Source organism: Mastomys coucha, unplaced genomic scaffold, assembly GCF_008632895.1.
Source record: "Mastomys coucha isolate ucsf_1 unplaced genomic scaffold, UCSF_Mcou_1 pScaffold9, whole genome shotgun sequence".
Classification (NCBI taxonomy): Eukaryota; Metazoa; Chordata; class Mammalia; order Rodentia; family Muridae; genus Mastomys; species Mastomys coucha.
In genome coordinates, this window is record NW_022196915.1 from 50,697,682 (window position 1) to 50,724,315 (window position 26,634).

The 26,634-nt window shown below is 49.4% G+C and overlaps 2 long non-coding RNA genes across 3 annotated transcripts; one reads left to right on the forward strand and one right to left on the reverse strand.

The window, feature by feature from the left end:
- Window positions 1-9,317: 9,317 nt before the first annotated feature.
- On the reverse strand, window positions 9,318-17,899 carry LOC116084947. 2 transcript variants are annotated; one of them, XR_004116324.1, is made up of 5 exons: window positions 17,723-17,899; window positions 14,383-14,459; window positions 12,548-12,705; window positions 12,035-12,167; window positions 9,318-9,877 (listed from the first exon to the last, which is right to left on the reverse strand). It is a non-coding gene; the product is annotated as an uncharacterized LOC116084947 (long non-coding RNA). The 2 variants fall into 2 exon arrangements; XR_004116325.1 differs by lacking the exon at window positions 12,035-12,167 and having other exon boundaries at window positions 17,723-17,890.
- LOC116084948 lies at window positions 17,623-20,874 on the forward strand. The gene is made up of 2 exons (XR_004116326.1): window positions 17,623-19,440; window positions 19,808-20,874. It is a non-coding gene; the product is annotated as an uncharacterized LOC116084948 (long non-coding RNA).
- The last annotated feature ends 5,760 nt before the right edge of the window (window positions 20,875-26,634 follow it).

A 26,634-nucleotide genomic window follows, 5' to 3' on the forward strand; every position in this document is an offset into this window, starting at 1 on the left:
TTGTGGACCACAGGTTGAACTTTGGGGACACAGTCTCCCTGCCCAGAGCTCACAGACTCGTCCTGGCCTGAGCTTGATGTTTATTGTTCTAATGAGTACTTTTCCCCTTCCTGGGATAACAGCTCAGACTCACAGCTTGGCACTCGGCCTCTCTCTAAGCTCTTTACCCAAGGCCTCTTCACTTTTGCTCTAAAGGATACACAGTTAGCACCAGGATGACCCGAAGTGGCTTGCAAGAAAGATGCCACAGTTCTGTCCTAGGGAAGAAGCTAAAGAAGCTAGATCTGGGGATGGGCAGCCTCTCTCCTGAGCCAAGGCTCCAGGAAAGTGAACCTGTGCCTCCCTCTCCTGGTGTTTGACTCCCGATTGCTTCCGGAACCCAAGGCTGGCTCTGGAGCACCCTGCCTCCAGGCTCAGGATGAACTGGGTGACTTCTCATCTCAAACCCCATCAATCATGTGGTTCCAGGAAAGGACAGAGTCAGAGGATAGGCATTGGCTGCATGCGAGGACGGAAGGGGTGGTGTGACTCATTTTCTGGGTAAGCCTGTGCCTCATATCCTACTTTGTGTGGCCTCAGTTCATGGGCTTGTGCTTGCCAGGAGATTCGGGTCCCACAGAGCATGTGGCTGCAAACAATGCCAGGGCCCAGGATGAAGAGAAGCCTCCAGAGCAGTTTTCTTCTGTTATAAAGAAGCGGTGAGCATTTCTGTCCCACCTCTGTCTTCTAAGCACATCTGAGGTCCTCAGAATCAAGCCTGTAAGAGGCCGTAGCAACTTGTCCCACAACTAGGGAGGCTGACACGGGAAGATTGCTAATAGCCAGGCCGGGCGGTGGCACACGCCTTTAATCCCAGCACTTGGGAGGCAGAGGCAGGCGGATTTCTGAATTCAAGGCCAGCCTGGTCTACAGAGTGAGTTCCAGGACAGCCAGAGATACACAGAAAGACCCTGTCTTGAAAAACCAAAAAAAAAAAAAATTGGAAGCCATCCTGGGCTACAGTTCCAGGCTAGCCTGAGCTACTGAGTAAGACCTTGTCTCAAACAAACAAACAAAAACAAAAACAACAAAACTATAACAATAAGGGCTGGAGAGATGGCTTAGTGGTTAGGAACATTTGTTGCTCTTCCAGAGGACCCGCATTCTGTTCCCAGTACCTGTATTAGATGGTCTTTAAGGGCACCTGTACACATGTGACAGATACACACACACACACACACACACACATACATACTACATACATACATACATACATACATACATACATACAAAAATATTTTTTCAAAAGTAATAATAATAATGGTGTTAGTAATGATAGAAGTTCTGAATGTAATGGTAGGACGTGAAAAGGTTTCTATAGGACAAACAGGACTCTGTTCTTTCCTGGGTTCCTAGGTCCCTGGGTCCAGAGCCCTTTGCTGAAGATCCTTGGGCTCATTCTGGACTGAGTCACATTGGTCTGTTCAAGGTCTTGTGACCAGAGGTGACTATGCAGAGAGAAAGCCATGACCCAATGTCCTCTTTTTATATGCACATGAGCTAGAGTCCCCATCCACACTCACTGGTCAGGAGCCCCACTTCCTGCTGCACAGGTGGTTTTGATCCAGTTGTGGTGCCCACTGGGTGGCAGGTAAGAAGGCTGACGTCAGTGGGAGGAGCTTCAGCAGTAACCCTGGCCATAGCAGCTAAAGGTTAGGTTACTGGAGGTTCTGGACAGGTAGCGGTGAGGGTGTGGTCTCTCTGGGTGGCAAAGCTCCTGAGGGCAGTAGTCATGAACTTCATGAACAAGGCTGGGGTGATGGGATCATGAGTGGAAAGATAAGTCATGAGGTGTAAAAGTATCAACATGTGCATATATGTGTGTCTGTGCATGTCTGGGGTGCGTTCTTTGCATATATGAAGTACAAAGGGCTCTATGGGTAATGGGTGCTAGGCAGAGAAGGAGCTGAGATTCAATGAAGTGCTGCTGAGCTGAGGAGGGGTTCTGATGCACCCCCCCAGGTTGTGACCTGACAGAGGTTCTCTAAGGAAAAGCACAGGCTAGGGAAGGTGGCAGCAGGACTTTGGGACCCTCTGACCTGCACGTTCAGAGATACCATAAAATTCAGCTGGAGAAAATAAGCCCGTAGAGTTATACCCTTGGCCTCTCCCCAGGCCTCAGGCAGGATGGAATTCCTTCCACCAAATCCCTGGCCCAAAGACCTCCTAGGTCCTCAGAATACAGACTGGCACAGGAGAACCACATGGCAAAGTTAAAGCTACTGCCAGGATGCCCTTGACCTCTAGAGGAGAATCACCAGGGTAGGTAATTAAACTGGGGACTCTGGGGTTCCTGGAAAGGGGTCGGGACTGTGGGGCATGAGTGGGGGATCCTCTATAGTTCTGCTTAAGACGAGCGATCTGCCAACCATGATGGCCTTCCTCCCTGCGCCTAGCTTCTGATCCCTACTGTGTCCCCAGTCAGTAGTGATGATGTGAAGTCTGTCCTTCCTGGAAGACTTGAAGGCCTTGTGCCAAGCAGCAACAGGTAGAGGATCCAGCATGAGGGAGGACTCTGAGCCTTTGAAAGTGCTCCCCACCATTTCCAGTCCTCCTTGTCACCAACGGTTGAAACTTTCACAACAGCAGGGCCACTCACCCTGCTTTCTAATCTGTAATTGGTACCCGATCTCTCTAGCAGCCTCCTTTCACGAGGCCCAGAAAAGTCATGCTTCGGTTCAAGGTCACACAGCAATCTCATGCATAGCCTGGCATAGGAAGCAGATTGCCTGCTTTGCAGGCTCTGTGGGGCAAAAAAACATAGATCTCAGATCCGGCCTCCTCCCCGCTGAGGTGTGGGGTGGAGCCCGGTAGGGAGGGCAGCATCTCAGCCTAATTAGACACTGTAAAGGAGTAGGGACACGAGGGGGGGCCATGCTTGGAGATTAGTGCCCCCTCCATAGATCACAGACATGCCAAGGACATAATAAATAATCTGCCCAAAGGTTTTAAAGGTAAAAATCAGCAAATCATTAATAATGTCCCCAGAACCATACATCACACTGAAGTCTTCCTATTATGCTCTCCTGAAGCCGATGCGCATCTTCTCTGTGGTCCTACCTCCCCCCCACATCTCACCCTCACCCTCACCCTCCCCCCGCCCCTCGCCAGTGTGTTCTATTGGCAACATAGGCGCCCCTCCCCCACAGCCTGCTAAGCAGAAGGATAGATAGAAAGCACTTTGAGGTCTGCCATACCATGGTACTCAGGTGTATGGCCACAGAGGTGGGGGAGAGGGAGAGGTGCCTACACTCCTTTCTTGGAACCCTGAACCCTGCTTCCATATTTTCTTTCTAAGAAGTAGATTGGGCTCAAAGCCCCAGCTACCTCCCCCAGCTTTAAGCACGAATAACATTATGTGTATCTCTCAGAGACACAGGCTTTAATTAATTAACGAACACAACAGGATCGCTGGAAATAGAAGTGCTGATGGCTGCATTTCCATGGGCACCTTTGCTGTGGCTGTGGGGTGCTTGGTGAGGGGTCTCCACACCATAGGCTTGGGTACATTGGGTGAGCTGCAGAGTTTGAGAGTGAGCTGAACCCCAGGCTGAAGGAAGGAGGGAGAAAACTAGGGAAGCCTTTGGCATGCTGGCCAGCAGACCACGGTGCAGGTGACTTAGTCTATAACATGAGGTGACATTGTATGGCCACAACCTGGTGGACAGCATTGCATTAGAGCCCTTCTCTGGCACAGGTTGGTCATGTTAAGGTCACTCATCTGTCCTCTACTTCCTTGATGACAAACCAGATGACAGAAACCAGTCATCTGCAGATCTTTAGGGTAGCATGTGCCACTGTCCCTTGGCTAATCTTTGAAGGGCATGGGGGCTGACCCATCATCTCCTAACGCTGCCAGTTAAAATGGTTTCTTGGGTGAAGAATCCGCAGCAGAGATGGAAATTATCTCTAGCTCACTCCTTGTTGCCTTCCAGAAACATTGTTAGGAATACTGGAAGCTCAGAGGTTTCGGGGTGTGGGCTTTGGGGTCAGCTCTTTCTAGATAAACTGGATATTCCTTCACTCCTCCAAGTCACCCACAATGCTGGGAAGCTCCTCCCAGTTCTGAGTTACTGGAGGGCCTGACCTGCCTCTGTTGCTTTATCATTACATTGTGCTGGGGCTACTCAAACTCTGGGGAGTTCTGGCCCAGAGCCCGGGCTCCACCAACTACAGCCTGCCTTGACCTTGGCTGAGACATACCCTCACCATAGCTCAGGGTCTTCTATGCTCTATAAAGCCCCATCTAGTATCCTTTGGTCCTCAAAACAGGCTAGAGGAGAAACAAACAAACAAAAAAAAACCCAACCAAACAAAAGCTGGTGTTGTGCTTTGAATGTGAAATGTACCCCCACAAGCCACGCCTGGCCTCCAGATGGTGGCGCTGTTCAGAAAGGTTGTGGAACCTTTAGGAGGTGGGGTTTAACTGATAAAGGCAGATCACTTTGGTACCCTGTCTCTGATTCCAGTCCCGGTCTCTGTTTCCTGGTGGGGTTGCCTCAGACTACCTCCAACAGGGCCTAAGCTATGCCTGGCTCCCCATCTCCCCAACCCACAATGGACTGAAACATCCTGAAACCAAGAGCTAAACTAGATGTTCTTCCTTAAATGATGCTTCTATCAGGTATTTTATTTTTATAGGAGTGAGATGAAGATTGACTACACTAGATGGCAGAGCACCAGACAAATCCTCACTGTCCAAGGCTCTTACGAGAGGGACCATGAGCATGCTGAGCAGGGGCTATGAGATTCTTCTCCCTCCCCTGGAAGGTTCTACCAGATCTCAGACTCTCTTGAGGGCCCTGGGACTTCCTGAATGAGATGACTCCCACCTGCCTGCTTTCCTCAGGAGCCTCAGTCTGACACACGGTCCCTATAGGTACAAGCAGCAGGCCTGGAGGTGTCGGAAGGTGAGCTCTGTCATTTCTTCCTTGTGCCCACTCGCCCAACTGCTTCACTCCAAAGACTGTATACATACCAACAGTATGATTCGAGGTGAGTTATCAGCTCTGCTGAGCCTTGGTTTACCCATCAACCAACTCTGGCTTTATTCCTGTTTGTCATGTAGTCATGAGAATCTGATGGCATGGCAGAATGTGTAGACATGTTGCAGAAGATGTAAAGTACCTATTACTTCAATTGGTTAAATACCATTTAGCTCAGGACTTCTATAGAACACATTTTAACAGGGAGGGGGTGTGAACTGGAGAATCCTCATATAAGAGACAACTCATTGATTGGCTTCCCAGAGAAACAGTGGTGCTCTGACAGGAGTTGAGAGTTAAGGGGTGTTTGAAGGAGGAAACATGGCTCAATTGTGTGTACAGTGGTGAGAGGGCAGAGGGAGGCCTGGGGGCAGGGGATGGCACTGTGACCTGACATCTAGCTCCCGAAGTCCCCTTTTCTCACCCTGGCCCATCCTGCTTGCAGAGACATCAATCCTGATGATAGAGCACACTTTGCCAACTCAGTGCCCTGAGAGACCCTGCTCCTCTCTATTCCCTGTCACTGTGACAGGCTCTCAGCCCCCTCCAGTCTTGATGGATGGCCCGGAGCTGACTTTCATGCATCTCCGTCTTCCCCAGAAGCTGTGACACAAGTAATTGGTGTCACCTCCATGGTCGCATGCCAAGTGCTGACAAAACAGCCTATAATAGGGGCTCGGTGTGCTCTGTCCTTGATTGCATGGGAAGGGACTGCTGGGAAATGATCCAGCATAGCCATAGCCTCTTGGGATTCACCGAGGGGGGTGGCACATGCAAAGATTCCTGACCCCAACCCCACAGTACTTATCCTATGTGTGGCTTCTTCAAGAGCTGAAGGTGCTAGGGACAGAGGGCTGGAGACCACTAGAGTCACCAGGCCTTGGTTCTTGCCAGCAAATGTCCAGCTAATGCCCTTCTTAGTCCAAATGGCTAGTCAAGTAGCCTCCTTGTGACCCAGAATACTCTGTGTTAAGTAAGACAGGCCTTGATCTCCTAGGAGACTATCAGGATGGAGGGAAGAAAGTGGCCTTCTGACATCTTGCTTGTCTCCTACAAGAGGGTGACATTCCACCATGCTACGCAATATGGCGTAGAAGCACAGGGAACTAAGGCCACACACTGAGACCTCCTATGTGTCCCTAGAGGAGTCCTTCCAACTCCTTGCTCCATGGCACCTCACCAGGAGCCCACAGATCAGGGTAGGCTAAGAACTGTAGGGACACCAATCTCCCATCTCTCTAACACACTAAAACCTGCCCTTCCTAAAGCCCAGATACACAAGGCTGTGTCCTTGAACCAGGTTCAGTGGTCCCTCTAGGCGTCTGCTGACAGGCCTCTATCTATACTCTGGTTTTACAGTGAGAGGCTCCCAGCAATGGCCTGGAAGTGCTGGCTGTGGACACTGAGACCCTCCAGTAACAGCTTCAGACTGGGTAGAAGCTGGTACTTTCCTCTCAGTGTGGGTCCTGGGCACCAGACCTCACGGTCGACACAGGTCTTTAGCCCAGCACATCCCTGGCTCTGTTGTGCTTTCCTTCGCTACTTCTGCCACTCTCTTCTTTCTTCTTTACTTTTCCTTCTTCATTAGAATGCCATTCACCTCTTACAAACTGCTCTAAGCCCTGATCCACAGAAGGTGGGCTCACCAACGAAGGGCCAGGCAGGTTTCAAACAGTGCTCTGCTCTGTGACCAGGAAGGGACAGCAGACCTACGAGGCTTCTCGTGCATCTGGGACTGGGTCTACAGTGGCTGTATCCCACAGGGTGTGATTTTATATCCACCTCACTTGTGTTCTTCACACTGCCAGTGACAGCTCTCCTGTCATAAAAAGTATGTCTTGGCTACAAGGTAGCTAAACCTCCAGGAGACAACTGGGGTGATATCTGTGGACCATTTAGCCATGAAGCAGCTTGGTGTCTTATCGGGCACAAGCCTCAGGGTGTGTGGTTTGCCTAAAGCCCCCAAAGGCTAGTCTATCTGAGTGACTATCAGGCTTGCCTAGGGTCTTGTTTGTTCCAGTCTAACTTCCAGGCTGGGCTGAAAAGCCCTCTTATAGGCTGAATTTGTCTTTGATGGTGACATATGTTTTTTGAAGATAACAAATATATGGCTGTTTCTCAATCCATCCTACCTGCTTATGTCTTTTAAATAACTTTGTGCATGCGTGCATGTGTGCGTGTGTGTGTGTGTGTGTGTGTGTGTGTGTGTGTGTGTGCATGTGATAGTGCCTGGGTCTGGAATCCAGAGAATAATATTCAGGAGTTGGTCTACTCCTTCCACCATGGCCTTTTGGGATTGAATGCAGGTGGTCAAACTGGCACATCACATGCTTTTTTTTTTTACCTGCTGAGCCATCTCAGTGGCCCTAGTCTGTGTCTTTTGATTGGGAATTTAGCCCATTTATGTTCAGTTATAATTGAACACTCTGTGCTAATTCTTGTCCTTAGTTCATGCCCTAACTACTGGGGAATATGGGAAAAAACTGGAGAAGCTCGCTCTGGGCTCTCGTGGGAGCTCTTGCCATCATCCTGCCAGGGAAGGTTGCAAGGGCCCTTCTTGGATTAGTGGCTCCTTTTGCTCCGTGGTGGAAAGAGAAGAGGCTGGGAGGCTGCCTGGCAGGGGCAGCTCCTGGACAGAGCAGCTCCCCTGGGGAATAGAGCTTACAATACCCAGAGAGCAGTCTCTGTTGATTCTTGAGCCACAGCCTGGGAGAGCCCCCGCCGCCCCCGCCGCCGCCCGCCGCTGCCTGCCGCCAGCCGCTCATTGTCCCACACAGGGTTCTGATTCTGGGACTCAGTCCTTGAGCCATAGCCTGGGAGAGCCCCTGCTGCCGCCCGCCGCTCATTGTCCAAGCGCTGCCACTTTTCCTCTGCTACATTGTTCCCTTATCAGCATCCCACACACTGTGGTGGCTGCACAGGAAAGCACAGCCACCACTGAGGCTGTCGCCTGGGTGGTGGATGCCAGGTGTCCCACACAATCGGCCCCTCGGGCCCATCCCAGAGCCCAGACAAACTGGTCCACTAGGGTGACAGACGGCAACATTTGGCCGGCCCTGCTCTCTTCAGGGTTGTTAAAGGAGAGGATAAAGATGAGCAGATTCCAGTCCTGGTGACCTCAGGAGGCACGCGCGTGGCACTGCTGAGTCTCTGCCCTTACTGCCATTCTTCACGGGAGCCACAATCTCTGGTCCATGACTGTGAAACACAGACTGGTGCTATGGAGAAAGCCAAGGAAGGCAAAGAAAAGAAAAATGCTTCAGGCACTGTCTTTAATGGACATTAGGCTGGTGGCTGGCAGGAGCGGTGCCGTCTGCAGTTCCTGGATCATTTTCTGAAGTGAATGGTTTAGACCCAATCTGATAGCTTTCTACCCAGGGCTTGGGGAACAAGGTCTAGCAGGAAGTGGGGACAGTTCGTTTTGGATCTGCACTAGTCTAGAATACTCTGGAGCACTAAGGAAGGTAGGTGGTGCTAATGCAACAAATTAAACTACTAGACACCTAATTAAATTTGAATACTTAAATCAGTGAATAAGAGCTTTAAAAATATGTCTATCTCTATGATATGGTGGTATACACCAGTGATCAGAGTACTGGAGGTACAGACTAGAGGGTCAGGGTCATCCTCTGTTAATATTGAGCTTGTGGCCAGTCCTGGCTATCTGAGACGTGATCTCAAATAAATGAAACAAAACAGATGTAATATTTAACTCAAACATGTAAACGCTACACTGAGATGCAAGTGTAATCGGGTAATCTGCGTTTTATTTTGTCTCATCCACCTGGAGAGTGAGAGAGACCTCAAGAGATCTGGGGATGCTCTCACACCTTGGCCACAGAGGCAGCCTCTGTCAAAGTTTGGGTCCCAGGCTCTTTTCTGCTTCTTCAGGTGGAGTCCTTTACTAGGGCTTGTGGGCACAGGAGAAGCCCACCCAGCTGTTCTATTCCCATGAAAAACTAAACAAAGCAAAATAAAACTACAAAAAGCAAAACAAACAAAACAAAACAAAAAGAACAAAACAAAACACCAGCAGCGAGGTTAGTGCTTCTTCTACAGGTGGTGTGTCTCCCTCGCCCCCTGCTGGCAACATTAGATATTACAGCGTCTTGGTCAGGACTTGCCCTAGAAATCCCGTAGCCCTTTCTGTGTCTGAAACCACCCTTCATCTGCCTGGGGGAAATCAGAATTGTGGTGTTTTGTGAAGAAAAAACCTCTACCTTCTGAATATTCTAATTTCTGAAATGCCACCTTATCTTGCCCCAGTCAAGTAGGAATTCAGACAAAATAGCATACAGTTCATCAATTTTATGTTCCCAGAGTGAACTTAGACATTTATAGAAACAAAAAAGTTCATGACACCTTTGGGCTAATGAGATTCAAGCCCTTGAGAAGACAGCAACTCCAGGATTGGAGACGAGATAGATGCAGAAGGGTCTTCTCAAGCCAGCACAGGAAGTCATCCTCCAAAGAATTTCAAAGCCTCTTGCTTCTGCATTTTGGTTGCAATGGAACATTGAATGTTCCCTATGATTCTCTGTCTCTTACTTCAAGACACTTCCAAATGACCAGTGATCTCAGGAGACAATTCTCTATACTCTGCTCAACAGGCTCCCAGCACCAATAACGCCAAAGTACACAGGAAGAAACCTCTCTACTGCCCCCATATGTCACACCTAGGACACTAGGACATGGCAGTGCTATTTCAACCTTGTGGCATCTATGCTCCTGGTGGAAAGCTGGCAGAGTTGTGAGCCTAAACTCTGGTATCTGCAGACCTGGCCTTTGTGGGTCCTCAACTGTTTGGAGGTCTCTCAGGAAAGCAAGGTGAGATCATGAGCCCATCGATAGGTCTGGAAGTCAACATGCATTTGGAAAGAATAAATAACTCACAATTAGCATATATGTTGATAAAGACGTTATCGTCTTAGGTGGTTTTAGGCTCATGAGAAAGTTGAGGTATACAGAGTTCCCAAGTCCCATGGGGTCCCCTCTGCAGTATCCTCCACTATGTGCATTCCCCACTGGAGCAGGACCTCCTGTTGTTTTGTTTTGACTTTTCATTTGTTTGCTTATTGCGACAGGGTCTCAATGTACAGTGCTGCTTAGCCTGTGAACCAGGCTGGCCTTGAACTCAGACCCACCTGCCTCTGCCTCCCTAGTGCTGGGATTAAAGGTGTGCACACCAAGGCCAAAAATTCAACACAGGCAGTGTGACTACTCACAAAATCCTGACTGACCCTTAAGCAATGTTACTGTGGGTATGTGTCTGTGTGTTTGTAGGGGTCGTTTTCCAAGAAGCACGGCCTAGTGAGAGTGATTCCGGGATCCATCTTTCTCCTTGATTCTGAGGCAATATTAATCTTACTCTGCCAAGGTTTAAAGTAGGTCCGGTTTGTACTGTCCCCACCCTACCCTGTCCTCCACCCCAGAGACATCAACAGGGCAGTTACTGCCTGATAAACAAGAATAATGAAGAGGAGGCATCTTGAAGGAAGGAATTTGATCTCCTGAGATGTGAAGGCAGGGTTCAAAGTCAGTGGAACAGAACGAGAAGAACAGGAGGAAACACAACACAATGGCCACAGGCTGGTGTGAACCATTCTCTGCAGAGGACAGCTCACCAGGCTTGAGTTCTGAGTTCCTGGGCAAGGCAAAGAAGCTCTTTGTGAGCCAAGAGCTTTCTTGTTCACTGGCCTGATTTGGACAGGGTTTGGAGGAGCCCTGAGGAGCCCTGAGGACTGTTTGGATGATTGATCACCCTTAGGGATCAGAATTCTAGTTCCTGCTGGGTTCAGAATTTGAGGTTAGGTAAACAGTGCCCTCTACTGCTCTGTTGCTTGCATTACATTTCCCAGGCAGCTACTTTGCCTGGAGCTTTGTCAACAGGGGAAAGTTGAACAGGTGAAAATGGTTCTGTAAGACACCAAGCATCTTCAACCAAAACAGAGGTTTCTGAACCAGCAACACAACAGCAACAGCAGCCTTCAGAAACCAGGGGTTCTGTGTCCCAGAAGTGAAGCACCTGTGGACTCCAAGCAGGATTAGGTCTCTACATCGGCTGCCTTTGTTCTGAACATGCCGACATTCCTCCCCCCACATCATTCCCTAAACAATACATCAGAGCAGATATCGACATAACATTTACATCGTGTTAAGTACGATAAGTAATGTAGAGATGATTTAAAATTGAATTTTGGGGATTTGGATCCCTGTGTGGAATCCTAGATACCACTTGGTATCCTATGGATACTAAGGAATTTAGATTTTTGTATGAGATGAAGGTTAGAGATCTATCAAGATACAAGAACATTTAAATTTGCTGGACTGTCAAAAGTCAAAGAACTTTTGTCTACTTAGTTAGCTCCGGCGGCCTGGGAGCATGGACATCTTGGGAGGGGAATCGAGGGCTGTACAGTTCAGAGCATATTCCAAGCAGCACACACATCCTCTAGAGACTTTATGTAGCACAAGAGGTCCAGATTGGAGGCTAGAGAGATGGTTCAGCAGTTAGGAGCACTGACTGCTCCTATGGAGGACCCGGTTCAGTTCCCAGCACCCAGAGAGCAGCCTGTCACACTCTGTAACATCCTCTTCTCCACTCTGTGTGAGGCAGGCATACACACATAGTACATGTATGTACATACATGTAGTACACTTACAAACATACACGGAAACACTTGTACACATAAAATAAAAAACATCTTTAAAAAAAAAAGAGGTCAAGATTATTGCCCCCTGGGCTTTGTGAAATATGAAATACTTTCTTAACCAGAAAACCTAAAAAGCTTTGGAGCCTAGAGATTACATGGCTATTTAAAAGAACCAAGCCCAGTCATTTAACACCAAAGCCTTCTGTCCACCTTGCCTTGATTCCTTGGCTTTCTGCATAGTTAAGCTGTCATCCCATCCCACTTGACCTTCAAGGGGAATCCTTGCCCCTCTTCTCTTTCCCTGGAGCCACCTTCAATCCCACACACTTGCTAGACTCTTTAATCTTCCCTTCCTACCTGTAAAGTAATGATCTGGATTGGCCAGGATGACACGTGCACTTCCAGCTCACCCCCCAAACCGAGCAACCTCACTTCTCTCCTTTCCAAGCTTCTGCCAGCCTCTTTCTGAGAGGATCAGTTAGTTACTTTCCTATAAAAACAGGAGAGACCCACATCGAGAGCATCCCTAATGTGCCTGATTCCTGGTAACTCTTCAACCTGTGTTCATATCAGAAGAAGGGACGTAGCTATTCACTTGTGGCCCAAGAAAGAATGATGATAGTAAGGAGAGAGTCCTGGATCTGCAGGAAGACAGTGTATCCAGTACTTCACTTAACCCATGTGCATGGTTTCACAAGTTGTTTCATTGCTTAACTAACCAAGTAAGAATGCCTAAGTTTATATTTATAATATCCTGAGGGCTTAATAGTAGTAGACATTTGCACCCCATGGGATGTAGGCTCATTTTCTGGGAGACTTTACCCTCAGGTTTCCAGTGAAAGGGTACCCTTGAGTTTTCACAGTGAGTACCTAGGTGCTTGCTCTATGCCTCCTGGGCTGGGAGATCTGTCCCCAGGGGCTCCACAACAGTAGTAGCTGTGCTAAGTCTCTCCTGGATGAGGTGGCTCTTCATGCAGAATCACTTTTATTACTGTAGGCTGTTTCTCCTCTCTAAGTCCCTTGCCAAACTGAAAATGGAAGAGAAAGTCAAATTAAGAAAAGAAACCCACACTATTTAACCAGGTCAGACACCCTGACAGCTCCTTGGAAACTCCCAGGGCATGGGAGCCACCACAAAGGATAATAAACAGAAAGTGCGAGAAGGGACAGCCCAGTGGCTTTTCTTTGATCATGTTTCCTCTGCAGGGTTCAGGGCGCCTAGGTTCCACGCTGCAGTTTTGTTCTACTGTCTTACTGTGCCTCAGTGTGCAAACAGAAACCTCTTCCTCTGACCCAAGGCAAGCAGACCAAGAGGAAGCTCCCCGGGGACTCTGTCCTGCTGGTCCCCACCCTCCAGCGTCAGAAGGTCTACAGCTAGAGAATCCTGGCGCCCTCGTCTCTGCTGAGTTTGCTGAGCTTTGGGTGGGGAATCTGGAAAGTGAAAAGCCACGGTTGACCTCATTAAACACACACGTGCTTATACACACACACACACACACACACACACACCCTTCTGACTGTAAATACAGGATTCCAACTCTAAATGAAACAATAAGAACTGGATTCAATGAGGCTCCCCAGCAAATGGAGTGTTTAGGGTTTTGTTGAGATTCTATTGTGTTGATTGGAGTTTCTTAATACAGTAAGACAGCAAGAGGCTTCCTGTTATGGAAACAGGCAAACCCTGACATTCAGAGAGTCAATCTATACAGCAACTGGATAAACAAGCAAGATAACCATCAGCCATAATTGACACAATAGTCAAGAGGGCATTGCTTGGAGAAGGAGCTGGCACAGATCCAAACAATTCAGAAGAGTACAGTGCAAACCATCTCCTGGAACAATCCCCATGCACCATGCCATGAACTGAAGCATGGCCCTGCACACAGGGGCCCCAAGGCCCGGAAGGTCCATACGCAGAGCCCTTTTCTGGGTGACCTTCTGGGAGGACTGCAAGGGATCCCGTACTGCCTTTGCAAGTACTGAGGTTGGAGAAAGTCCTACAGATTGGCTAAGCCACCCTGGCCTGGAATTCCTGCCTTTGATTCCCCACCTGCAAAAAGAGCATCTTCAGCCAAGTTCTGGTCTTGAGTCCTCTGATGGCTAGGGAACTAGCCCTGGCCTATAGAAGAGGCAACAGAAGCTATCTGAGCTCTGGGCTTGGCTTGTGCAGTTAGCAGGTTAGGTGTATCTTCTGCCTCCTGAGTACTTGGTCCCTGTCAGCTCCCACTCCATACTCATCCGGCTGCCGACCTGCCTGGATACTAACTCATCACAAATAATTTCATCCTCTAATGAGGCAGGACAGCCTATTGCCCATGTGTCTTGACCTGGCAAGTCCTGGACACACTTACCAATCTGTCCCTCAGCAGGTAACCTCTGCCTCACAGGAATACCTAATAATTGGCTCTAAAAGTTGGGGTTCACTGTAAGCAGTACATGCATTATTATCAAGGAGGTGTGTGGGGCAGTCACACGTCTTCAAAGGAGATACAGCTGATGAGGTCCCCATCACTTTCTCTGAGGTCTAAATCTCAGTTTAGGAAAAGACAAGTTAGGGAAGGCCTTCAAGGAGAGAGAGTAAGACCTGGATGGATATTCTAGGCATAGAAGGGACTGACTAGCCTGGGACCAGCCCGGCTCCTGGAGTCATTTAGTGGGAATGGAAGGAACTGGAGATTGTAGCTCAGTGGATTGGGACTTACCTCCCATGCAAGACTCCATGGGTTCAATTCTTACCATGGGAAATCAGTTGGGAAGAACTTGTGTTTAGTTGTAAATCCTGAAATACAAGGGCAAAGGTCACATAGTCCTGCAGGTAGTCCTTTCGGAGAGCTAGCCGCAGCACACACTGTTCGGGAATCATCCATAGTGCTGGACTCTGTGCATGCATCCAGTACATGTGTACTCTCAGGGCCTTGTGTCCAAGTTGGTGTTCATAGTCCAAGGCACAGGTTACAAGGGATTTTTAAGAATTAGCCAGGGGTAAGGGCTAGAAAGATGGGCTTGGTAGAGGACCTAGGTTCAGTTCCTAATAACCACATGGAGACTCAACTCCAGTTTCAGGAGATCCAAAGCCCTTTTCAGTACACACATGCACAAATACTCATACACATAAAAGGAATAAATGTAAACTAAAAATAATTTTTAAAGAATTATCAAAGATCTTAGAAACAACTCCAGGCCCCAAACTAAGGCTTGGAAGGGATGGATGGTGTCAGTCACCAAATGTCACAGGGCAAGTGACAGGATGAAGTGGGAACCGAGTTGGTTGTGTTCAGTTTCTTCCTCCCATACAAGCCTGCAGTGGAAGACGCCCTGTGAGCTGCTGGCCTTTCAGCCACAGAGCTGCCTGCCGAGGCTGCCCAGGACTCAGTACCCAGGTCAGCACCTCCCAATCCATCCCAGCTGCCTCTGGGAGAGGTTCCTTCTCACTCTCCCAGCATTCAGTCATATGCTGACCTCTCTACCAAGTGGGAAGGAGGGGAGGTGGCTGGTGGGTACTCTCTGCATTCCCTGCCCACCAGCAAGGCCTGGCTTGAGCCAGTGACCTGCCTGGCTGCTCCATCAACCTAGCCACCTAGGGAGAGACAAGGAAGACAAATCAATTTGGGAAAGAGCCCAGCTGGGGACAAGTTGAGTCAGAAACAAGTGGGCTCAGTAAGAGTGACTTTGAACAGAAGGTGTCTCAGGTTATGGGCAGCATTCCGTGAACTTAGAACCTAGACCAAGCCCCACCTTTCCAGTACTTTCCAGTAGGCAGGGCAATCCTGACGTTGCAACCCCAAGCACATCCTCAGGCTCCTAGAACCCTGTTGCCTGTCCTACACCTCACACCCCAGTCCAGCAGCTGAATTCACCCCACACAGCTTTGCCCTCAGGAATGTCCTGGGAAGCCTTGCCCTCAGGAGTGCCCAGACCCTGCTGCCAGACCAGCACTCCTTCCCCAGGGTGCCCCTCCACTTAGCAAACTTCCTGACAAGAGGGACACGTATCTGTCTCGCTAACCTACATTTGACCTAGCAAGCAACTTTCAAACTTCGTTGACTATCATTGTTTTGCTGCTATTGGGCCGATGGGAATTTAATCTTCCTGTTGATCTGAGGTTCTTAAAGTAAAGAAAAAAAAATCCAACTTCCCAACATGTAAAAACACGTGGGTGGGCTGGGAGCCTAGTTCAGCTGTAAAGCATTTGCCTCGATGAGCTTGAGGGTGTAGGTTTGATCCCCAGTGCCACCAAACAAAGTGACTACATCTAGAACAATAAAGACAAACCCTAGCAGAGGAACCAGAGACAAGGACACTGCCTGGCCATATCCCACTCTTCAAGAAGAGGTGATTTTCTGAACTCTGGCTGCCAACTTATGACCATTTACTCTGTGTCTGGGAAGACAGAGCCAAGTCACTTCTGTCTTGGGTCAGAGTATGACGCTCAGTTCTACTCACTCTTTCCTGCCAGCACGGCGGGCCAGAGACCCCACCTTTTGCCTTCTTCCTAGCTGCAGCCAATCAGACTTGACCCTGGTGCCCCTTCTAGCTCATGGGGACCCACTGTGGCCCCTGTTCACATCTGGGCCACTTGACGTGCTATCATTGATTTCCCAAGAAGTATGTCAGTATGATGCGCTATGGAAGTTCTTGAGGTGGTTGTGTGTCAGCACAGATCTGCTGGATTCTCCAGAGATGCAGGCATTGGACTGAGCTCTGGCTTTGTTGATTCCAACCAGTATAGTTCTTTCCCAAATCCTAGAGTTTGAGGACTAGATCTCTTCTTTGTTTGGACCCAAGGCAGTGCCAGCCTTTGGTCTGGCTCCTCCTGCCGTGCTGGCTTCTGGTGGCCAGCTCTCACAGACCCAGGCCAACTGCTGCTAACCCAACCCTGATGTTGCTACATGGCTTCTTTGCTGCTCTTTACAATCTTAGAGCAGAAATTTCATAGAGCTCTTGTCTGCTTGTCCTTGGCTTTAGCCATGTGGTTGGAAGAATAAAAGAAACACACACCCATATACACGCACACGCACACACCCCCATCAGTGGGCTAAGTTTCAAATCTGAGCCACACAGGCCTGTAGAAGGGTGTGAAGAACATGATATGCTGCTGGGCTCTTCACACATTCTGCTATTGCTGGTGCTTCCTAGAATCCACGGCAGGACTCTGGACATAATGAGACTACTTAAAAGTTAAGTCAAAAGGCTCAGGGCAGGTGGCCTCCCTGGTCCTAAACCTCCAGCCAAAAAGCTCATCCCGTCTGGCATCCAGAGACTGGTCTGTCTCCCTCAGCATGCTTCTGGAGGCCAAGGCTTCTCACCACTCTCCCTCAATCAAGGTTTCCTCCCACATGGCCTTTCTTTTCCTCCATCTCTCCGGTGCTTCCAGGCTCAATTCACAAAGACCCCTTAGAAACTTTTCCTTCTCTATTTTGCCAAGGAAAGCTACTAGGGTTGAAGAACTTTCCTGTTGTCACACAGCTGGGGAGCTGGAACTACAAGCCATCTTCTGCCAGGCCCACCAAAGATGTTTCCCCTAAACCCTCCTCCCTGAAAGGCCCCCACAGGATGGCATCTTTGGCTCACGGGCCAAGTGCTGGGTGCTGAGGCTGTAGTTGCTTCCCTCTCCCCACCTGCCTGAAGGTGAGACTGCTTCTGACCTGGAACAGAGCCAGCACATTCCCCTCCATGAGGACCACAGTATTAATCTGTGACCACTGCTATTGCTGACAATAGCTGTCACTTATGGAGATCCAAGCATGCAGCGTCCACTTTGATACCATGGAATGCTTTGTTCCATTTAGTGCCCCACCCCCCCACACCCCATGTAAAGCATCATTTCCATCTTTAGAGGGAGAGTGAGCCTTTCCAGGGGAGGGGACGGCCCTTGAGCAAGCGCATCTCCCACACCTACTTTTGATAGTTCTAGTAACAACCACACAAGATGGTCACAGCCTTGGATGGGGTGGAGTTGATAGGAGAGGTATTCCTCCCCCTATGCCACTTCGAGATAGAGCAAAAGGTTGCTGCAGACCCTCCCCAGGGAGCCCTGCTGACCTGATGCAAAGATAAGATAACCCGTGGACTTTAGATGACCTGCAAGGGGCTCCCATTGTTTAACTGAAAGGAGGAAAGGCGGTTGAAGATGGGGGAGGGTGCAGAGCTGTTCACAAGAGAACACAATTCCAAAGGAAGGCTCCTGAAGAGCTCGCCATTGCTTTCAAGGGACCAGGTTCCCAAGACCTGGGATTAGGCTTGCCTTTATCTGTGTGTCCTAAACAGACACCCTCTTTATGTAATCCTTTCCTTGAACTCTGGCCTGGGCAAGGTGACACCCAGGCTCTATCTCTTCATTCACAGGCTCACTATTGAGCACCAACTGTCACCCTTCTTCTACCTGTGGGACACACAATGACAGAGAAGATGGACCAGAGCCTGCTCCGTGGACCTCTCCATTGAGAGCTGCAGAGATGGAACAATGTAGAGATGATTATCAAGAGGCAGAGCAGCAGTGATGACGTCAGAGAGCAGCGGATAGGAAGAAAGAGAGATAGATGATAGACCGGCGTGGGGTGGAGGCTGAGACAAAGCTGAACTTTCCTCACTTACGTGAAGTCTGGAAACCTCTTCAGCCCTTCATCCGCACCCAGTCACAACCATCTAATGTTCCAGGTCTCCTTGTCTGGCAACCTTCCAACTCAGAGCAGACAGATTTGAGGCTGAGGGAATGTCCTCTGCTCAGGGGTTAGAGACCGCTGAAGAGGAAAATTCTGGGAGCAGCTTTTTCACAGCAGAATCTTGCTCCAAGGGTGTGACTGGGTTTGGGTAGGAAACAGATAGAGGAGGCACTTCATTTGGAGGCAGCCCCCTGCCTGCTGCTCTCTCTCGGTCTCCAATGCAGAACATTTGGGGTAGCATCAGTTCAGTCTCTGTCGAGGCTTCCTGAAGGTATAGTAAGTGGCTCCCAAAGGGGCCCAGAGACAGCTTAGAAGCAGTCAACAATAAATTGGACAAAACTCCCCTCCCTTCCCCAAGCACCTAGTTTAAGATCCTCTCTTTGCATATGATAAAACTAAGGGACACAGGAGAAGGTGCTCACCCATGAAACCACTGAATGGCTCCCATCTTAGGTTTTAACCAAGGCTTTTGGGCATCAACAGGGCACTTACTTCTTATTCTGCCTCTCATGGACTTTGGCCTGTTGGGTGCCAGCACAATGCACGTGCAAAGGATTGTTATCAACAGCTTTAGGGGTCTAGCTGAGGCCCTAAGCCTATTTAGCTCTCCAGACTTAGAGGAGAGTCTGGTGGCCCATGTTTCTAGAAGGAGAAGCTAAAATCACCCCATCCTGGTAGTGTTTCAGAGTCCAGCAAGAATCCCCAGTGTTGAGGAACTGGAAGTCTTTTGAGTCGACACTGGTGGCATATCGTGCTTTTCCGACCAGCCTTCTTGGCCCCGGACACAAAGCTCATCTCTGTCCCTTATCAGTTACTAGATTCCCCTTCACCTCGTGTGTTTTTAGGAGCCTCAGAGCTCTGATTCTTACTATGGTCAGCTCCTCTCTTACATCCTTAGCTGGCAGACCAGAAATAAAACATATGACACAATGAACACCAGCTCAGTGCTCTGCACAAAGCTGTTCATCCAGTGTATCATGCCATCTTGGTTACCATTATCCTTGGTGTTTTGGTCCAGGGACCTGAAGATGCACATTCTCATGGATGTTCACACTCTGGCTTGAGATGTCTGACCGTGAAAGGCAGCCTGGTTCCGGGGTGAGCTAAGGCTAGAAACCTCAATGACTTTAAAGGGACGGGAGGCGCTTCACCTGGTTCCTGAGCACCAGGTTCCTGTCACTGGCCACAGCCTTTCATAGATTTGTGGCCTTCAGTCACGTAAGGTCAACACCCCAGGCCCCTCCACAGGTAGAGGACGTGACCACAGGTGGAATAGATTCAAGACAGATCTCCATTTTAATGAGGTACCTAAAGGCCTAGAGGCTTAGCCAATAACCTCTCCTTCCCAGTCACTCCTCCCTGAAAAAGATATTTAATCTCAGGCCAGCCCTGAGAAGTGGGGTACTCATCCACTTTCCACTATGACAATAAATGCCTTAAAACCATGGACTGCCTCTTTTCACAGAGATCCACTGTGGGTAGGTGTGAAGAAGAGCAGCTGTCTAATCTCCCGTAGAAGTCCTCTCTATGCCCCAAGCCATGGCCACCAAGCTCAAGCCCGCCACTACCAACAAGCCAAGGACTCTCTCCTCACTCTCTCCCCGAGGGACCAGTCAGAGCTCTCCTGTCTTTTCTCCTTCGGCCCTGGGCTAGATCCAGCCCGAGGGTCCCCACTCCGTTTTCAGCTCTTCCGTGGCATACAGTGGCGCCTGGGTGCCCAAGAGCCTAGGAACCAGACAGCGCCGGCCTCCCTGCAGGCCCCGGGGACCCCCAAGCCAGTTCTGGCTGTCCCATACCTCAGACTGTGCTGTCTCCCCACCCACCAGTGGTGTTCCGGGGCTGCTCTACAGCCGGACACCCGCTCAGCGACAGGGAGGGGTAAGTGCAGTCGACTTCCTGCGTTCTGCCTCCCCTAGCAGCCGAGCCCTGTGCGGGACCCATAACCCTACAGACACTGTTGATGGAACAACTGAGGGACCATCTCTTGTCAATATCCAAGCTCTGAAATGTTTCCCTATGAAGATTCCTTTACTCTCAACTGGATCTCTGTAAACACTAGCTGTTTGGCAACCTGGCCAATTGCAAAGACAGAACTAGAAGAACCAAGTGGAAACGGAGGAACTCAGCCTGCTTCCTCCACTCACCACAGTGATGTTAAGGCCAGTCTTGGCTGGCTCAAGGCCTCCTGTTTGTTCAGCAAGTGTGTGTGGTAGGGAAACTGTTGTTGCAATTTGAATGTGAACTGTACCCGATGGGCACATGTGTTCAAATGCTTGGTCCCAGCTAGAGGCAGGCCTCGAGGAGGACCCAGCTGGAAGAAGCAGACCTGAGAGGCGGGCCTTGCGGTTTCTAAGCCGGGCCCTACTTCTCTCTCTGCTTCCTGGCTGCAGGCACAACACAGATAGCTGCCTCGCCCTTCTACCACCATAATGCATCCCTTCAAGTTGTAAGTCTATGTAAACCCTTCTTCCCTTAAGTTGCTTCTTGTCAGGTATTTGGTAGGAGTGGTAAAGAAAGTAACTGAACTGTCTACCCTGTACAGAGCCAAGGAAGCTGTCCCGTTCTTCCTCAAGAGGATGACTTCTCCCAGTTTAGAATGATAATGCTCCCCAAGACTACAGCAACGTAGCTCTGAATTTTCTATTAAGTCAGTTAAAACACAGCACTGACATTATACCCCGGTGGGTTCCAAGCATTGGATAAGAAAGCACTCAGCATGCTACAGACAGGTATTCAGTGTTCTGTGATACACTGACCATGGACACCTATAGACAGGGTAGTAGGCTACATTCATGCTGGTCCCCACCCCTCCCTGCTGTATGACACCAGGTCAATTTGACTCATCAGTCTGGTTGGTATGAACATTTGAGGTAGAGGCCTCTCATGCTGATTAGAGCCATTTCCCAGACTATCAGCCAGTTTTTGATGGTGGAATATTGCACTGGGTGGCCAGGTCATTGCCAACTTCCTATCTGGGAGCTGGGGGACGGCTTTGGTAATATGAGAGACACCTATATTCAGCTTGGCTATTAGGATATTGGCTTGAGTTGCTGGATCTCAGCACTCACACAGGAGAGATGGCCCTTCTCAGCTTCCAATCCCACCCCTCCTTACTACTGAGCACCTCACTGGCCCTGGTGTCTCTGTCATCCAGAGTTTGTGGCCACCCAGCTCCATGATTATGCTATAAAAACTGAGGGCATATCAGATCCTGGTGTGTGTTGGGGGTGTCTTATCAGATTGTCCACTCTTCCACTTCTGCCCATCCCTTGTACTCCAGGAGAAATTCTATAAAGCTGGAGCCACAGAGATCAGATCATGTCCATCACAGAGGCCCAGGAACCTTCCAGGCATGAATGGCCTCCTGTGGCTGGGGTGAGGGCAGGGGCACAGAGCAAAGGGCTGGGGTCGGTGGGGGAAGGTTTGGCAGCTATCCCTGGGCACTGAATGAATGGAAGTCCTGACGGAAACACCTGGTGGTAACGGAAATCCAGGACAACTTTTATTATCCCTGTTCACAGGTCCATTCAGCCTGCATTGGGGGCTTCCTATTTCCTCTGCTGGCACTTCACACTCATTCATAACAAGAAAAGCCATTGTGCTTCTGAGTTATGGGCCCAAGATCCCCACGGGGTGGGCATTAAACACATTGGCCCCAAGACTTATTTTTAAAGTTGCATTCCCGTCTGAGCCCCTGCTTATTTTTTCCTACTCTTACAATAAAAAAAAAAAAAAAGTGTAGACTGTTTTCTCTCAACTCTAAGAAATAACTGAAAAACAACTGCCCCGTCCTTTTTGTCTCTCTTCACTGAAATCTTCCAGGACTCTAGGCTGGTAAGAGAACCCTCTCAGCACTGGCTCTAGATTCCAGCACTGGCCTGACTCCCACTGGAGAGTTGGCCTGAGGTTAGATATGTAGGGCAATGGTTTAGTTTCCAGCTATCAAATAGAGACATGGATCAGATCCGGAGGGTCTCCAGCTCCCCAAATGCTGGGAAGTCATTGGCATTGCAGTTTCTTGTCCATATGGTCCATGGAGGGGAGCTTACACTTGGAGAGGGCTTGAGTACACTGGCTTTCTCTCCATAGGAAGCCAGTAGAACTCCAGGGGATAACACAGCCTCATAGACTCCTTGGCCAGACGATAGGAGACTTTGGGCTAAGGGTCAGCATGTGCTCAGACAGACCCTCGCTGGTGATACATTCAGCTTTGATAGCCGTAATCAGAGAACTGACTGCCACTCTGCACCAGTGGTCAATGTCTGGAGCTGCTGAGGCTTCTGTCCACCACACAGATTCTCCTTCTGAAGGATGCTCTGACAGCTTCTATCTGCCATTTCCCTGCCTTGGCGATAATCTTCATAATTTCTCTTCTGACCAGCTGGCAGGTGGTAGCATGCATGAGTGAACATCTGGGTGTCTCAGTGGCCAGAGCAGATACATACTTCATTTTCACTTGATCTCATCATCTATTAAAGAATATGATTCTGACATGTCAGAATGGTAAGGAAGACTACTAAGGACCCTCCCAATGGGTATTGAAACTGTAATAACAAGTAAGGAAGATGTTTAACTCAAGTGTAAGCACAGGCTGGACATATTGCCATGAGCAGATAGGGGATTGGAAGATTGAAACTTCTGGTAGACCATCCTACAAGGACTACAGGTGGGCCTGGGATGGTGGGGGTGAGGAATTTGGTTATGGAGAATGGATAGACACCAACAGGAGAGAGATTGCCTATCAGCTAACCTGCCCAGATTGGGAGCAAGACTGAATTCTTCAAGGACAGACCTGGAATCCAAGGAGGAGCTCAAGTCAAGAATTGGGTACCAAGGAGCCTGTCTGAAGTTCTCCCATGAGAGGGTTTTGATTATGCTTTGCCCAAAACATGGAAACAGCTTGACAAGCAAAAGCCATGGCTTTGTCTTTAGGGCAACCATGGCTCTGAGGCTGATGACAGAACGGAGTCTAGGTCATGACTTGGTTAACTTCCAATTCCAAGCTCAAGGTTGGAGAGCTTTAGGAAGCCATGGAGTCCTGGGCTTTTGGCCCTTCTCCTGTCCCTCACTTGGGAATTGGTGACAAGCACACGCAGTGATGGAACCCGGTACTTCTTACTAGTCTCCATGGTCCTTTGCCCTGTAAGCAGGAAGGGGAAGAAGCATGTGCATCCATGGTGAGCCCATGGGAGAACTTCAGACAGGCTCCTTGGTACCCAATTCTTGACTTGGCTTTATTACTTCATCTCACCAAGTACCATAACAGCTCTGAAAGATATTTATGTCCCCATTTTACATCTGACGGCACTGGAGTCCAGAAAAGTTTACTCTGTTCAGATTCACACAACTGCAAAGTGACTGAGCCAAGCTCCTAGTCTATCCTCCAGCCATGCTGCACAACAGGGGCAATGTTAATCTTCCGTGCTCAGTGCCACCCTGGGAATGGCATAGAGGGCCCACCGTGTGTCCTGGCACAGGAGGTGGGGTGATTTTTGAATGCTCTGTCTCACTCCAACTTTAAAAACCTCAAATCCTCAAAGTGTCTGTGGCCATTGATCAGGCCTCTTCTTGGAGAAAAATAAGCAGCTGAACCATGAGCCAAAGGAAGCCCTGGAAAAGAGACAGAGCCATGGGTGCCTGGTGTCTAATGTGCCAGGGCCACCACCCTGACAATGGGCTTGAAGCCTAAGTCCTGGCTGTGTTATCTCACCATGGGCAGGTCCCTTCCTCACCTCATCCAGTGTACAACCACTTGTAGTATACATACTCAGACACCTACAACCCCCGCCCCTCCCGTCATTGTACATGCAGACACACGTGTACACATATATGCATGCCTACACACATATTCCCAGGCACATGCAAACATGTCCAACATGTATGCAGACATATATGTATACAAATGGATGTGCCCACGTATACACACATGCAAATACATCTAGTATGCATGCAGATATGTGTGCATATGCACATCTACACACATCTAAGCACAAGCAAATGGTCCCAGAATACATGTGATACAGGCATGTGCAATACAGGTATATGTGTCCATGCACATACCCAAACACATGAAAATACTTAGCATGTGTCCATTCACATGTGCATATACATGTACATGCACATACACAGACACACAGACACACACACACAGACACACACACACGGCAAGCATTCATAAGAAGGTTGTGCTTCCCCTTTGTGGGGGTCTGAGAGTGTCACAATCCTTTAAACCGATCAGTGCAACCTCAGTGCCTCACTCTGTCCCAGTCAGGTCTTCCCTCCCAAGGCACCATACACCCACTAAGAGGACCCATCTTCTTTCAAGTGATGTCTCTCTGTGCCACTATCATAAATGTTATTGTCCTTTTGCTCAAGCCAGACTGAGATTGTAAATTCATGGATGACCATGGATGGGCTTAGGACTATCCCAAATACTGAGGTACAGTGACTAAAGAGCTATCAGGGTACAACTGCTTCTTCTACCCAGTCCCAGGGCTCTCTGGGCCTTGGCTCTTTCCATATTCCCTGTAGCCATTCCCCCCTTCTCATGCCATTTGGCTATTCATAGAACCAGAGCTTCCAGAGATGACCTTAGATGATCCAGTTCTCTGCTGTGGACTTAAGGTGCCCCACCAGCCACATGTCACCATTCTAACCTGCACATCAGGGTCTCTAAGGAGGCGGTGAAGAGAAGTGAGGTCATTAGGATGATTCCAACCCAGTCTGACCAGTATCCTCATGGGAAAAGTAAGATGCATGTACAGAGGAAGGACACATATATAAAATGAAGGACACACACACACACACACATGGGGTGGGGGGAGAGAGGAGAGAGAGGGGGGGGGTGAGGGAGAGAGGGAGAGGGAGAGACACATATGTACAGAAAGACAACTATGAGAAACAGGGGAGTTACTGTCCTCTCCCATGCAAGGGGAGTGGGTGCCAAAGGACCCAGTTCTGATTGACGTCTCAGCTCAGATGTCCCACCTCAGCATAGATTCCCACCTCATTCAGGGCCAGGACCACATGCGAACCCATTTCTGGTTCAAGCCTGGAGTCTGTGGTGTTTATTATAGAGGCCTGATCCTACAGCCCACCCATCACATGACTCAGGGTGTGCCACAGGAAGACGTGAGGCTGCAGAGGTTTCTCAATGTGGTAGTGGGCATGCTGTGAACTTGTGATGGTCCTAAAGGCAGGGTGTCACCCTCCCTAAGCCTTGCAACAGCCCTCACAGGGAGTCTGCAGATCAGGCTTTGGCTCCAGCTCCTTTCTATTTCCCAAGGGGAGGAGGAAATGTACATGACAAAGGGTGTGAGAGGGTAGGAGGGTAGATGGGGGCAGACACCTCTAGGGGAGGAAAATACTTTGTAAGGGGCTTGCAGTTAGGGGGTCGGAATCCTTGTCAAGTGTTTGGAATTTCTGAACTAGATCTAAGGATGCAGGGAGAGGAGGTGGGAGTGTGAGGAGCCAACTGAGAGAAGGCCTGGCTCTGAATATAGATCGAACAAAGGAGCTGGACAGTAGGCTGAGCCCAGGGCCTCGGGTGGGGAAAGATCTTGACCTCTGTGTTTCTTGCTGCACCCTTAGCTTGCTGAGAGGTTCCCAGCACAGCAACTGCCCTCAGGGTGAATGAGAACATGGGACTATGTCCAGGTTCTAGTCCTGGCTCCATTCTGGGTTCCCTCAGCAGCCTGAACAGCTCTCAGGGTAGACCTCCGTATCCTGGTCTGTGGTGTTTGGTCTCTAAGATACCTTTTGCTTGATGGGAGTTCACTGCTCCCTTGGGGTACACATATGCCTCTGACATTAGGGAGCATCCATTGCAAATTAAACTAAGCTTCCAGTAGCTTCTACCTGCTTCCAGTCCTGTCTTTTAGTTTCTAAGGATAATTGGCCCCAGAGGCTCTGGAACCACATCCCAGTTCCTTGTCTTTCTCCAGGCCTGGCTTCCATACCCTCTGCTTTTTGGGTGACTTTTATACTCTTCTGTACTAGCAGCCTCTACAGCCTTCCACCGCTCTGCACTTTCCTTTAGAAGACAGTGCATGGCCTGGGGGCTACTGAGTGCCAGCCCCTTCCAAGCACTGTCCCAACCTGACACTTCCCACCTGCTCCTGCACCCCCACTGGGTCTCAGTGGTCTGCCTCAATGTTTAAGTTCATGATCCACGAATGCTTCCATCTCAGGCCTTCCGAGTTCTACCGTCCCCCAGTCAATTCCGGAAAGAAGGGGCTCTGTGGAGGGGAGCCCCCAGTTTCCCTCCTGTTCTTCTAAGAGTTAACAGGCCGG